The following is a 12,460-nucleotide window of genomic DNA, read 5'->3' on the forward strand; positions in this document are numbered from 1 at the left end:
CATAAATTATACCTACGTCTGCCCGGGCTGTGGCTTCGACAAGGAAAACGGCTTTCAGTTACTTCTCAATAAAGGACTAAAAAGAGAAGGGAAAAGGCAGGTATGATGTTCACAGATGCATTTTATTTTTGAGAGACTGAATCCATCAAAGGGAGAACAAGGAGATCATGTATGCTGGGAGAATTCTAACCAATGGCGGGCACCCCCGTCGCTCCCTGCTGGCTTTCAGCCGGCTCACTCTGCAAAGCGGCGCATCCCCCTTTAGCAGACGGGCTGGCTCAGGGGACACAACTTCTTTTCCTTGAAAGTTTTTTTTTTTTGTTTTGTTCAGTACGATTGCTTCATATGATCAACATCTCATTTCTGCGAGGGTCCCAGAGGACTGCAGTAAAGACGGGTTTTATTCTCACAGACGCGCTGTTGCACAAATAGCGAAGTGCACGGCCTTTTCATGAACTTGAGATGAATGCCTGCCGCTCTCCAGGTTTGAGGATGGCATGGCTGCAGAACGAGAGGCACATTCTATTACACTAATTAGCTGGACAACCTTGGGCGGTGGGGCAAGGTGACATCTGCGGGCTTTTCTAAGTCTTAAGATTCCACCCCTGAGCCACTTAACCACCCCAGGTCTCATTTTCTCCACCTCCAAACCGAAGGGGCTCACCTCGTGACCTCTTGGGTCCTTCCTCGGCTCTGTGAATGATGCTGACCCCGCCTCTACTGGTCCCCACTGCCCACCCCCCGAGTCTGTTCCCATGAAAACCATTTCCTACTCTGACAACCTCCCAAGCTGCCCCTTTCCCACACCTGGTTTGTGTGCTCAGTCACTAAGTCGTGCCTGACTCTTTGCAACCCCATGGACCGTAGCCCACCAGGCTCCTCTGTCCACGGGATTCTCCAGGCAAGAACACTGGAGTGGGTTGCCATGCCCTTCTCCGGGGGAATCTTCCTGATCCCCACAGCTGGTTTAATCCAGCCCTAAAATTTCAATCACTGTCATGTGCTGGTTTGGAGATTCCCAAAGTCAATGCGTGGGGAAAACAAAACCAAAGAGGAAAGGGAAGAGGGAGCAGAAGGGCAGGGAAAGAGGACGGGAACAGCAGGGAAAGGAAGCGGGGGACCCTTCTCCCTTACGCAGTCATTTCTAGAGACAACAAAGTTCACACAGACTCTCTTCCTACTGAAGACTTGAAGACATTTTCCTCCTCGGTCCCCCCTTCCCTTTCCCTGTGTGCTCAGTCACTTCAGCCGTGCCTGACTCTTTGCAACCCTAGGGACCGTACCCCACCGGGCTCCTCTGTCCGTGGGACGCTCCCAGGCAAGAATACTGGAGTGGATGGCCATGCCCTCCTCCAGGGGATCTTCCCGACCCAGGGACTAAACTTGCATATCCTGCGTCTCAGGCATTGCCGGTGGGTTCTTTACCCACTGAGCCCACCTGGGAAGCCCTCTTTTCTTGAAGAAGTGAAGTTGCTCAGTCGTGTCCACCTCTTTGTGACCCCATGGACTGTAGCCCACCAGGCTCCTCTGTCCATGGAATTTTCCAGGCAAGAGTACTGCAGTGGGTTGTCGTTTCCTTCTCCAGGGGATCTTCCTGACCCAGGGATCAAACCTGGGTCTCCCACATTGTAGGCAGATTCTTTCCCATCTGAGCCTCCAGGGAAGTCTCTTTTCTTAGGTGTTGTCAAAATCTGCCACGCTCTCCCAGCTTCACCGGGAGCCTGTACCTCCCCTTCCCACTCCTCTGCTAACCGCCTCGGTGGCTCACTTCCTCCTGATTATGACTCCTTTCTACTTCCTTTCCCTCTAAGCAGCTGGAGAGAAGGACCTGCTGACCCTCTGGACCTCCCAAGAGGGCACCTCAGAAGTCAACCCTCTGCTCTCCCGCTCCCAGAGGGCTGGAGGCCCTGGGGCTCAGCTGGCTCTGAGTACCGGCTCTGGAGTCAGAGGGTTCAAAGCTGAGCATCACCATTCACTGGCTGTATGCTCTTGGGCAAGTCACTTAAATTCTGCAAAACTGGTGATAGTACCACATTTCGCTTCACGGGGTTGTCATTAGAATCAAGTGAGTTAATTTACATCAAGTATTTAGCACAGTACTTGGCACACAGGATGAGACGGGGAACAGCCGTTGCTACTTCCATTACGATGATAATGAGGATGCTTTTAACTCCAGTCTCCACTCCCTGTGCTCAAGACACTGTCTTTCTCCTCCTCAATCCTATAACGGAACCCCTGCCCAGAGATGGGTGCTGGCTAGGTGTGCACAGCCATTGCTCCATACTTTCTGCTTCTAACCTCCTTGCTCCCCTGCTTCCCAGGTTACTGCTGCCTCTGGCTGAACCTGTCGGGAACCCCTCAGCCAACATGCCGGGCAGCCAACCCTGGAGGAATGAGACACACCCACTCTCCCCACCTGGCTAGCCGCCCGCCACCTACACCCGCCTAGTCCTCACGCCAGCCGCCCGCTGCTTCCCTGATGCTAACTCTCCCCTGATGCTGACTCGGTCTCCAGGTTCACCCTCAGCCTTCTCGGTGCACACCCTTCTCACGCTGTCCACCCTTGTCACTGCTTTCTACTTCCTCTGCCACTTGGCCACTTGGCTCCCTTCCTTCACTTCAGCCACGTTTGTTTATCCCTGTCTCAAAAGCAAATTTTTCTGCCTTTTGAGGCCTTTCCAAATGATTCCCTACTTCTAAGAAGCTCCCAGCATTAGGTGAGACTGTTTTTATGCTCCTTAGCACACCCGACTCTCTACATCACATGACACAGTCTCAGAAAGAACCCCAACCAGTGGTTTCTGTCTCTCGGCCTGATGGAGTCGACCACAGAAAACAGCATGGTGCCTACTCAGAACTCCTGTCCTCGTCCTCTCAACTCAAACCCTAATTCTGCTTTGGTTCGTAATGAGCCTAACTAAAAATATTCTACTCCCCAGCCTCTTTTGCACTGAGGGATGAGCATATACATTCCTGATCAATGAGAAAGGTGCAGCAGTCCGTGGAAAGCATATTCTACCCCCTCACCTCCAAAAGACAAATTCTTGCTAATAAAGAACCCTTTTTCTTCTCCTCCATATCATCCACCATTCTTCCTGCCTGGAAAACAGAGGTGAGGTCTGGAGGCACAGCAGCCATTATACCACTATGAGGCACAGCATGATGACAAAGGCCCACATGCAAAGGATGGTGGGCAGGAAGATGGAAAGAGTTCCATCTTCTGCTGTTACCACGGAGCTGCCACATCAGCCCTGGACCACAAAGTTCTGGACCTCCTATTTTCTGACATAAACCTCTTTCCATTTAGAGCTCTACTAATACGGTTCTCTGCTGCTTGCCAATGCAGGAGCCTCAGGAGACAGGATTTCGATCCCTGGGCTGGGAAGATCCCCTGGAGGAGGAAATGGCAACCCACTCCAGTATTCTTGCCACGATAACACCATGGACAGAAAAGCCTGGTGGGCTAGAGTCCATGAGGTCACAAAGAGTGGGACACAACAGAGTGACTGAGCACACACGTATGCTGCTGCTTGCAGATGAATTCAACCTCACTAATACAAGAAAACTTGTGGCAAATGAGAAGTCATTCCAGGTGAGGAAGAACACATATCCTATGGAAAAACCACCCTCATGAAATCATAATTAGGTAACCTTAATAAATAGTCTCATAAGAGAAAGCAATGATTTGAAATGGACACATGAGGAGAGCAATTCACTGGAAATGGATGAGTGACATCACCAAAATCTGCCAGAACAAAAAGGGATGTCAAACTCAAGGGAAAAGCTGAGCAGGCCTCTCCGCAACTCCATCCAGCCTGGAGAGAGAAGCACTCACTATACAGAGTGGAGCTGGGGCAGCCCTTAAGAGGAGGCCTCTATGGGAGAAACAGGCAGCTTTTTACATCTGCAAATTCCCCAAGATGGTGCCACATCAGAAAAGCATTCAGAAGAGGTGTAATCGTGTGTCCCTTGCACCACCGGTCACAGCTGTCAACACATCCAAGGCTCCTGGTAAAGCACATGCCTGGAACTCACGGCCCTGCATGCAGGTCCTTCTCTGCCTTGTCCACCAACTTCCTTCACTTCTCCAGGCAGACCGCAGGCTTCCGTCTCCCCCGGGCTCTGCCTACTCCAAGCACACTGGGGCACACCCAGGCCTCCTCCACCGGCCCCTGTGCCTGGGAGGCTTGCTGCGTCTCGGGGTCTGTCGACTGTTCCATTTCAAGGCCGTGGTTTATGCACCCAGATGATTTGTCTCAAGTGGCTGTCCGGAAAGCACAGGTCAGACGGGCAGACACTCTTTCCGAGTTGTGCAGGGCCTTAGAGACCATTCAGCTCTAACGCTGAAGAGACAGAGCCCAAGGGTGTGGAGCTGGGGGCATCAGGAGAAGCTGGACTGCCCCGCTTTCTCCCAGACAGAGCTCGGTGGGAAGAAATCCTGGAGCCACAGGGCTTGAACATCTGGGATTTCCCAGGATTGTGACATCCTACAGCTGAATGGGGGAGCTTTGAGATCATCTAGTCCAAAGCCCTTGGGAGCCTCAGCCCAAAGAGTCCACATGACCTGCCTGCGCCAAGGTCACAGGGGAGCGGGTGATGGACATGGCGATGGGACTAGACCACAGGCAGATGTTTCAACTTCCAGCAGGCATGGGGAGGGGTGGGGGGCGCGGGGTAGGAAGGAGTGACCCTTGGAAGGAGGAGGATAGTGGAGGGGGGATGTATGGGGGAGATGGGCAGGGGAAATACCTCCCAGGCAGATGCCTGCCTTCATTTCGTGAACACTTGGAGCACCTGCTCTGGGCTGAGAGCCCATAGACCACTCTGCCCTTGGCCTTGGCAGGAGTCACGGCCGAAACCTATAACTAGAACCGGCTCCATAGCTGGCTGCCTGGGGACGGATCCAGTTCTTGGAGGGCACAGCAGGCTTAGAAGGAATGAACGTTTCTGATGCCTAACTGAACTGAACCACGAGCCCAATTGGGCCTGTTGACTGTGTGACCGGCGTGGCCTTGACCTGTGTAGACCGCATCCTTTGTGCTCACCAACTCTGCAGGCAGGCAGCCAGGGAAGCCGTGGGTCGCGCGTTCACCGCGTGCTGCTCTGCCCTCGGGGAACACCCGCTGAGACTCCCGCCAGCGCACACACACAACACCAGGGGTCAAGGGCACGAAACAGAAGGTGTCAAGGTGCAGAGAAGAAGAGCATGACCCACGGTCAGACTCACCTGGTTCAAATCCTGCCAGGCTCTTACTGGCTGTGTGACCGTGAGTATGTTAGTCAGCGTTTCTGAAGCTTTGTTTCCTTGTCTTTTAGTGGGGATAATAAGAGAACCTACCTAATGGGGGGGGGGGGTACTTTGAGGATAAATTAAGACAACTGTGCTTAGCACACCAGCCAGTGCCAAAGCCACAATGAACACCATGTGTGTGTGTGTTTTCCCATCCATACAACAAGAGGGCTGGGCATGGCATGTGGGTTGTCTACACGTGGTTCTGCAATGTGGCCCCAGAAGGTGGAATCTGGGTCAGAGGATGGAGCTGCAAATTTCCTAAAGAGGAGCTGTTTAAAAAAACATGGCGGGGGTGAGGGGGGGTGTTGTGTGTTTGTATATATGTGTATTTGCGTGTAATATATGTGTACACATACACACACACACAGTCCTCCCTCCATATCCATGGGTTCTGCATCTGCAGATTCAACCAACCACAGATTTAAAATATCTGAAGGAAAAAAAAATCTCAAAAAGCAAAACTTTAACTTGCCACACCCTGCCAACTCTTTACATAGCATTTGCATTGTATTTACAACTATTTACATAGCATTTACATCATATTAAGAATCATAAGTAATGCAGAGATGATTTAAAGTACATGGGAGGATGTGTATAAGTTATATGCAAATACCATGCCATGTGATATAAGAGATTTAAACACTGATGATTTTTATACCTATGGGTGTCCTGGAAGCAGTCCCCCCTTGGATCCCGAGGGACAACTACATATATATACTTCTGAAGGTGTATCTATTGTGCAAAACTATGTATCTATTGTTGGTAAAAGATACCAATGAACTGTTATGAGTAGCCACTTCTAGAGAGATGACTAGGATCGGAGGAAATGATAGTTTCAGGCAAATTTAGCTTCATGTCTTGTTTGAATTTTTATATCATTAAAATGTCCTTGGTTTGCTTATATAACTACAAAAGACTTAAAAAAAATATATAAATGTCTCCACTGAATCCCCCAGCAGTGGAAGGAGTTCAGGCAGACCGAGGGCAGCACTGTAGAGGCACCAGAATCTGAAAGGATTTGGACAGAACCTTCTAATTTCACTTCCCTGGTGGCTCAGACAGTAAAGCGTCTGTCTACAATGCAGGAGACCTGGGTTCGATCCCTGGGTTGGGAAGATCCCCTGGAGAAGGAAATGGCAACCCACTCCAGTACTCTTGCCTGGAAAATTCCATGGACAGAGGAGCCTGGTGGGCTACAGTCCATGGGGTCACAAAGAGTCGGACACGACTGAGCGACTTCACTTTCACTTTCTAGTTTCCAGATCTCTGCTCTAAGTGATAGTCCAGAGAGGCACATGAACATTCCATAGGACGCTGTGCTTTCTTGGCTACTGTAAATTAAGGGACCCCTCTGTGGGCCTGTCAATCCCTTCCCGAACCTGAGACTCCCTCTTTTACGATCCTACCCCTGGTTCCCAACTCCAGTCACACAAGAATTTGCACCTCTGCAAAACTAGAAACTGCAAAGGACCAAAAGTCAAAGCCTTCATAGGACATGCCAAGAACCTATTCTAGAATCGCTCCTGGCTTTCAGTCATAAAGATAAAACTCAAGGGTAGTTTAACTAGTCAAGAAAAGCTGCAGGCCTGAGGGAAGCTGGGCAGGGTAGGGATGGATCGCAGCCTGTTACTTTGCAGTCTTAGGCAGCCCTTCCAACAGGCCTCCCTGCAGGTACCTGGGAAGCAGGGCCGCTGATGTGGGCTCTAGAAACGCGGCTCCTGGGCACCGTGCAGCCTCCGGCCTCAGCTGTCCCCTCCCAGGAGCACACGCACGGGCGGCAGGCCCATCTCCAGTCACTGCATGCACCCTCCCCACCTCCCTGGGCACCAGGCGCTCACCTCTGCTCCAGGGAGGGCCTGCGCAGGGCTGCCCAGGCAGCCTTAGTAGCAGCCCAGTAGTCTGAAGACTGCTCCACCTTTCAGAGCGGGAAGGGAAGTATCCAAATGCTACTCCAGGCGGGGCTTACGGGAACAGACTGCTATCACCTTCAACTGGGAGGCACTTGACAGAATTGCAAGATTCCAATTATTTCATATTTAGTCATTTGCATAAGTAAACTGCTTCTGTGACACTAGACGAGCCATCCAGGCCCCTAAACTGCAGTGAACAGAACACAGAACATCACTTTCATGGATCCAAATGGGAACGCAGGAAAATGTGCCTCTCTCAATCTTCAATGAAAAAAACGATATATGCTTCCTGTTCGTTCTCCAGCCTATGGAATTTATATGTACTGTATCTGAAGTCTTTGATATTTTCTAAAGAGTCATGTTACAGCAGCTACATGAATAAAAAAATGCAAGTCTCCTTTTACAGCCTGGGAGAATATCATGCCTATTGTCTGCTCATGATTGGAGTACTATGCAGCCCTTAAAAATGATGCAGGTCTACTCTGTATTGAGATTCAGAAAGATCACCAAGAAATACTCTTATATGATAAAAGAAAAATGCAGAATAGATGTGCTACCGTTTATGGGGGGGGCGTAGTTATAGAGCACATTAACTTATTTTTTTGTAAATGCACAGAGTATCTTTGGCAGGAAACTCAATAAAACTAGTGAACAGTGGTTGACACAGGAAGGGGATCTGAGTATCTGGGGGCACAAAAAACAGAGAAAGAAACTTTCCTTTTATATCCCAGCCTTTTTTTTTTTAAGCTTTAATGAGGCATAACTGACAGAGATTATATATATTTAAGGTGTACAACGTTTACCACAATCAACTTAATACATACATCATCTCATACAGTTACCATTTGTGTGCATGCAGAGTGGGAATATTTAAGATTTACTGTCTTAGCAAATTTCACGATCCCAGTCTCTTTAATCTTTTGAATTCTATACCATGATTTTTTAAATACAGGGAATCTAGAAAAATGGTACAGATGAACCTATTTGCAGGGCAGGAATAGAGACACAGATGTACAGAATGGACTTATGGACACAGGAGGGGGAACAGGGAGGGTGGAACGAACTGGGAGAGTAGCTCTGACATATAAATACATTATCATGTGTAAAAGAGCTAGCAGGAAGCTACTGCATAGCACAGGGAGCTGAGCTCGGTGCTCTGTGATGACCTAGAGGGGTGGGATGGGGGATGTCGAAGGGAAGCTCAAGAGGGCGGGGATACCTATATATTTAGTTGATTCACTTTGTTGTACAGCAGAAACTAACATAACATCACAAAGCAATTATACTTTAATAATAAAAATAATAAGAGTTGAAAAATAAAATTTATTTAAAAAAAATAAAGTTAAACACTCACTCAGAGTTCTGATGTCTCGAAAGACGGGGTGCAGTGATACAGTGTCTACAGCATAAGGATCTGCACTGTCTCTGCGTCCTACTCTTTCTCTCTGTCACAGTTGTGTTCAGGAAGTGAGCCACCTTTCTCAACTTTGCTACATTTGAGTTTTAAGGTCAAACAGACCTTACTCCACAAAGAGGAAGAATATCATCACTATGGAAAGGGGTTCTGTCGACCAGAGTTAGACCTGGCGGCACGCGCTGGCCGAGGCGCAGCAGTCTGTCCCCGTGTCTGCAGGATGAACCAACGCTCACCTTCGCCTCTGCCCATGGAGAGTGACCTGCAGTGACTACCTCATGGCTGTGCACACTTCGGGGCTCAGTCGGAGAGGACAGTTCAGCAGAGTCCTGCCTTCATGCCCGCTACCTACCAGCCACCAACACAGTACAAGCGTTTGAAGACAAGAAAGTGTAAGAACAGAATGAGCTCAACAAATCACACATTCTTCCCCACTTCCTGAGGACACATTTTTCACTCGTTATGTTAATGGATGCAGTTTTGGTATCTATTTCATCTTCAGGTCCGACTGAACATAAATGATTTACAGCGATAAACAACGCAATGAAATTCTCAATGGTCTACACAAACAAATCAACAAGCCGAAAAAATCCCTGTGGATTCTCTAAGTTCATTAAAGTAAAAAACTTATCTAGATTGTCCTTTATCATCTTTCCATCCAGGTTCTGAACATGGCTTGAGAGCAAGACGAGAAATTCCTTTTTTGGGAGCCCACACAGATTGAACAAATGGAAGGTGTACGTTAAAAAGGTATGTTGTTGCTTGGTCCTGAAGCCACCTTTTTTTAATCTGTCGTGTCTCAGAAGCCATGTGGAGGAAAAGCACATGTGCAGGCAGGAGCAGTAAAGACAAAGACAAGACAGAGGTTCAAGCAGGGGGCTCACATGGGCATCTCCGAAATCCTCAATAACAGGGCCATGGCGCCCGAGCCCTGGGCACAGCTTTTGGAAACGGATGCACAATAACCTATCAAGACTTCCCTTCTCAACCATCTCTTGTGCAATGGCCTCATCTGATTTCATCCAACACTGGACACTCATCTCTGATACTTGATCAACCTTGCTGAGAGCTAAATAAATGTTCACTCGTGGTGCTCAGGACCGCTGCAGACATTGCCAGGTCATGCCAATTCTGGGATCCCAGGGCAGCACACAGCTCAGGGCAGCATGTGGAAAAGAAATTCTCCATACTGCTAAACAAAATCGTATCTATTGATGAAAATTCTGAAGGTCAAGGGCTCAAGGATATCTGGTCCCTTTTTAATTACTGGAGCTCTGTAAGAAATGTCCAAAAGACTCAGTGATCACGTATGTACTGAGAACCTGTATATGTCAAGTGGTAAGTAATGCAAATGCAAAGGCAGCTGCCACTCTCAACCAGTTCAGAAAAAGAAAAAAAAAAAAAAATAGAAAATGAGGAAAGAGCCACGTGCAGTAAAACATTAGCAATGGGAAGGATGTCTTGTTGTGCTATTCTTGCAACTTTTCTATAGATTTGAAAATTTTCAAACTAAAAAGACTGGATGGAGTAGGGGGAAAAGCAGGATGAAAGATATAATGAATTGTATTTCAGGCAACCAAACAGTTGTAGAGGAAGTATTTTTATGGAAGAATTTCTAATTTTCTATGAGTGAAAATTAGAAAATTACCATATGACACCTGTTAATGAAATCACAGCTCAAGGCAACAGTCATCAGTGGATACTCTGACCAGTAGGTGGGCGTCTGGTGGGCCATGTAACATGGAGGCCACACCCCTGACTCCAAGGACCCATCACAGCTTCACTGGCAGTGGGAGCCGGGACACCTGTGCCTACGGACGAGATGCAGCGGAATGTGCACAACACGACCCGGGAAGCGCTTCTGCCAGATGGTGAGTCTGTGTCTAACCATCAGCTGACCTAGATCTAACTTCCAGCCTCACTGGGAGATGGGGGCCAGAGGAGCAAGTCAGACACCACGACTAGGAATCAACAGGCCAGATCCAGAATGTGAGCCACCCTGTAGGACAAGTTTCTCAAAGGAAAAAAAAAAAAATCAATGGCGTGGGAGGAAAAAAGAGGTGGGTGTGGGGTGGGGATGGCTCAGAATGAAAGAGACTAAAGACATCTAATGACTATGTACAGGTGAGGACCTTGATTTGCCCTTTTTGTTATACAATCAACCATAAAAAGACATCGAGACAATGGAAGTGCTCGTGAATATACTCTAGCTATCAGATGACATTAAGGAACCATCATTAATTTTGATAGGCATGATAATGGAAGGACGGTTAATAAACAAAAACAGTCCCTATCAGTTAACAAAAATTATCTTCAACAGGAACGGAAGGAGGGAGGAGGGCAATGACATTTTAATATGTTGTCGAGCGCCTCTGCTCATCCTTGGCCTCATAAAGGATAAAGGATTTTTCATACCCACAGTAACTATATACCATTATATATCTCTAGCCCAGTGCCTCCCCATCTCTTTCAAGACTTGGGGGCACTTAGTAAAAGCTGAATAGAAAACTGGGGTTGGACAGATGAGACTGCTTGTGGCCACTGGTGACAGCTCAGGGTCCTTGGCAGCTCTAAGCTGGGCCCCAAAGGCCCACCTATATCCTGCACACGGCACACCAGTGGGCAGGCTCCAGCTAACCCACCTTCAGCGACATCTTTCTAAGAAACTGACTTCTATGGGGATGGCCAGCTTGGAACAGAGCTGCTTTAAAGAGGACAGAACACAGGTCTGCAACTGTGCTCACAGATCTAGGAGCCTGGCGGCTCTGAGTTTTTTGCCTTTCACACTTTGGTAGCCTAATAAGAATTAACTACTCGCTGCTAACAAGAAGGTAAAGAGACTCTGGTATGGCAATGACACCGAGGGAGAGGACAGAAGCCCTTTAGTATTCTTGGAACATCTCTGCCATTAAAAAAAAAAGCAAGAGGGAAAGAGAGAAGGAGGAGGGAAGGGGGCAACCTCAGGACCAGCACACGGGCTGTTCTACCGCCATCTTGATGTCCTTGACGCGTGCAGATGCTGTGGAAGTGGCTGGCACCAGAACGGCCCGTGAGAAGGAACGAGCGGCCAATGGAGATTTATGTGAGGAGAGTGAGATGGACAAGGTAAAATTGTCAGGAGGAGTTGTTAGAAAGTAAAATATATTGTGACAATTCCACTCCTGCCGTTCATCAATAAACTGACAGATCATTTAGTGTCAATTAGGAGTGATAGATGGACAAGTCCCCATGATCCTGGGCCAAAATTAATGGCTGGGAGGGAGAGGGTGATTGAAAATGACGGCTGACATTGAGAGCAAAGTCCTGAAAGTCCCCGAGGGGCCATTACTTGCCTCATTCCCTTGCAGATCAATGCAGGGACAAACCCAAAAACAGACACTTTGAGACAAAACTTAATCAGACTACCTTTCCTTCCTCTCTTTCCCAAGTCTAGCTGACTCTTGTTCAGCTCTATTCCCCACTAGGTACAAGTGCCCCACCTCGGACAACTTCAGAGCCAAGGCCAGCCTGGCTCCAAGATGGATTCTTTGGCATAGCTATGTCTGGGGTGCCAGGAGAGGGAACAGGCAGTGATTCCAGATCTCAGGCCATTCCTGAATACAGCCCTTTCCTAAGTGGCTCAGGGGTGAGTATTTGGGTTCCAGCAGCCAACAGCTCTGGCCAGGGAGGTGGGCAACACATGCCCTGCTTTCTAGCTTGGACAGGTTTATGCAGACAAAACAAAGGTATCCCAGAAATTCACACCCCTGTGGCTGTGGGCTGTGAGCCTCTCAGTAAACAGCCTCTTTTCTATTTCCCACTGGGGACAACACAGACCTCTCTAAGCCTCACCTTCCTTCTCCC

At 48.5% G+C, this 12,460-nt stretch overlaps 1 protein-coding gene and 1 long non-coding RNA gene across 3 annotated transcripts in view; both read right to left on the reverse strand.

The window, feature by feature from the left end:
* The window catches only part of IFT43 (intraflagellar transport 43), a 107,028-nt gene that overhangs the window by 38,482 nt on the left and 56,086 nt on the right, over positions 1-12,460 (reverse strand). The gene's annotated exons all lie outside the window — the stretch shown is intronic.
* LOC112587786 lies at positions 104-8,419 on the reverse strand. The gene is made up of 2 exons (XR_006542621.2): positions 7,132-8,419; positions 104-501 (listed from the first exon to the last, which is right to left on the reverse strand). It is a non-coding gene; the product is annotated as an uncharacterized LOC112587786 (long non-coding RNA).

The sequence above is a fragment of the Bubalus bubalis genome, chromosome 11, assembly GCF_019923935.1.
Source record: "Bubalus bubalis isolate 160015118507 breed Murrah chromosome 11, NDDB_SH_1, whole genome shotgun sequence".
Classification (NCBI taxonomy): Eukaryota; Metazoa; Chordata; class Mammalia; order Artiodactyla; family Bovidae; genus Bubalus; species Bubalus bubalis.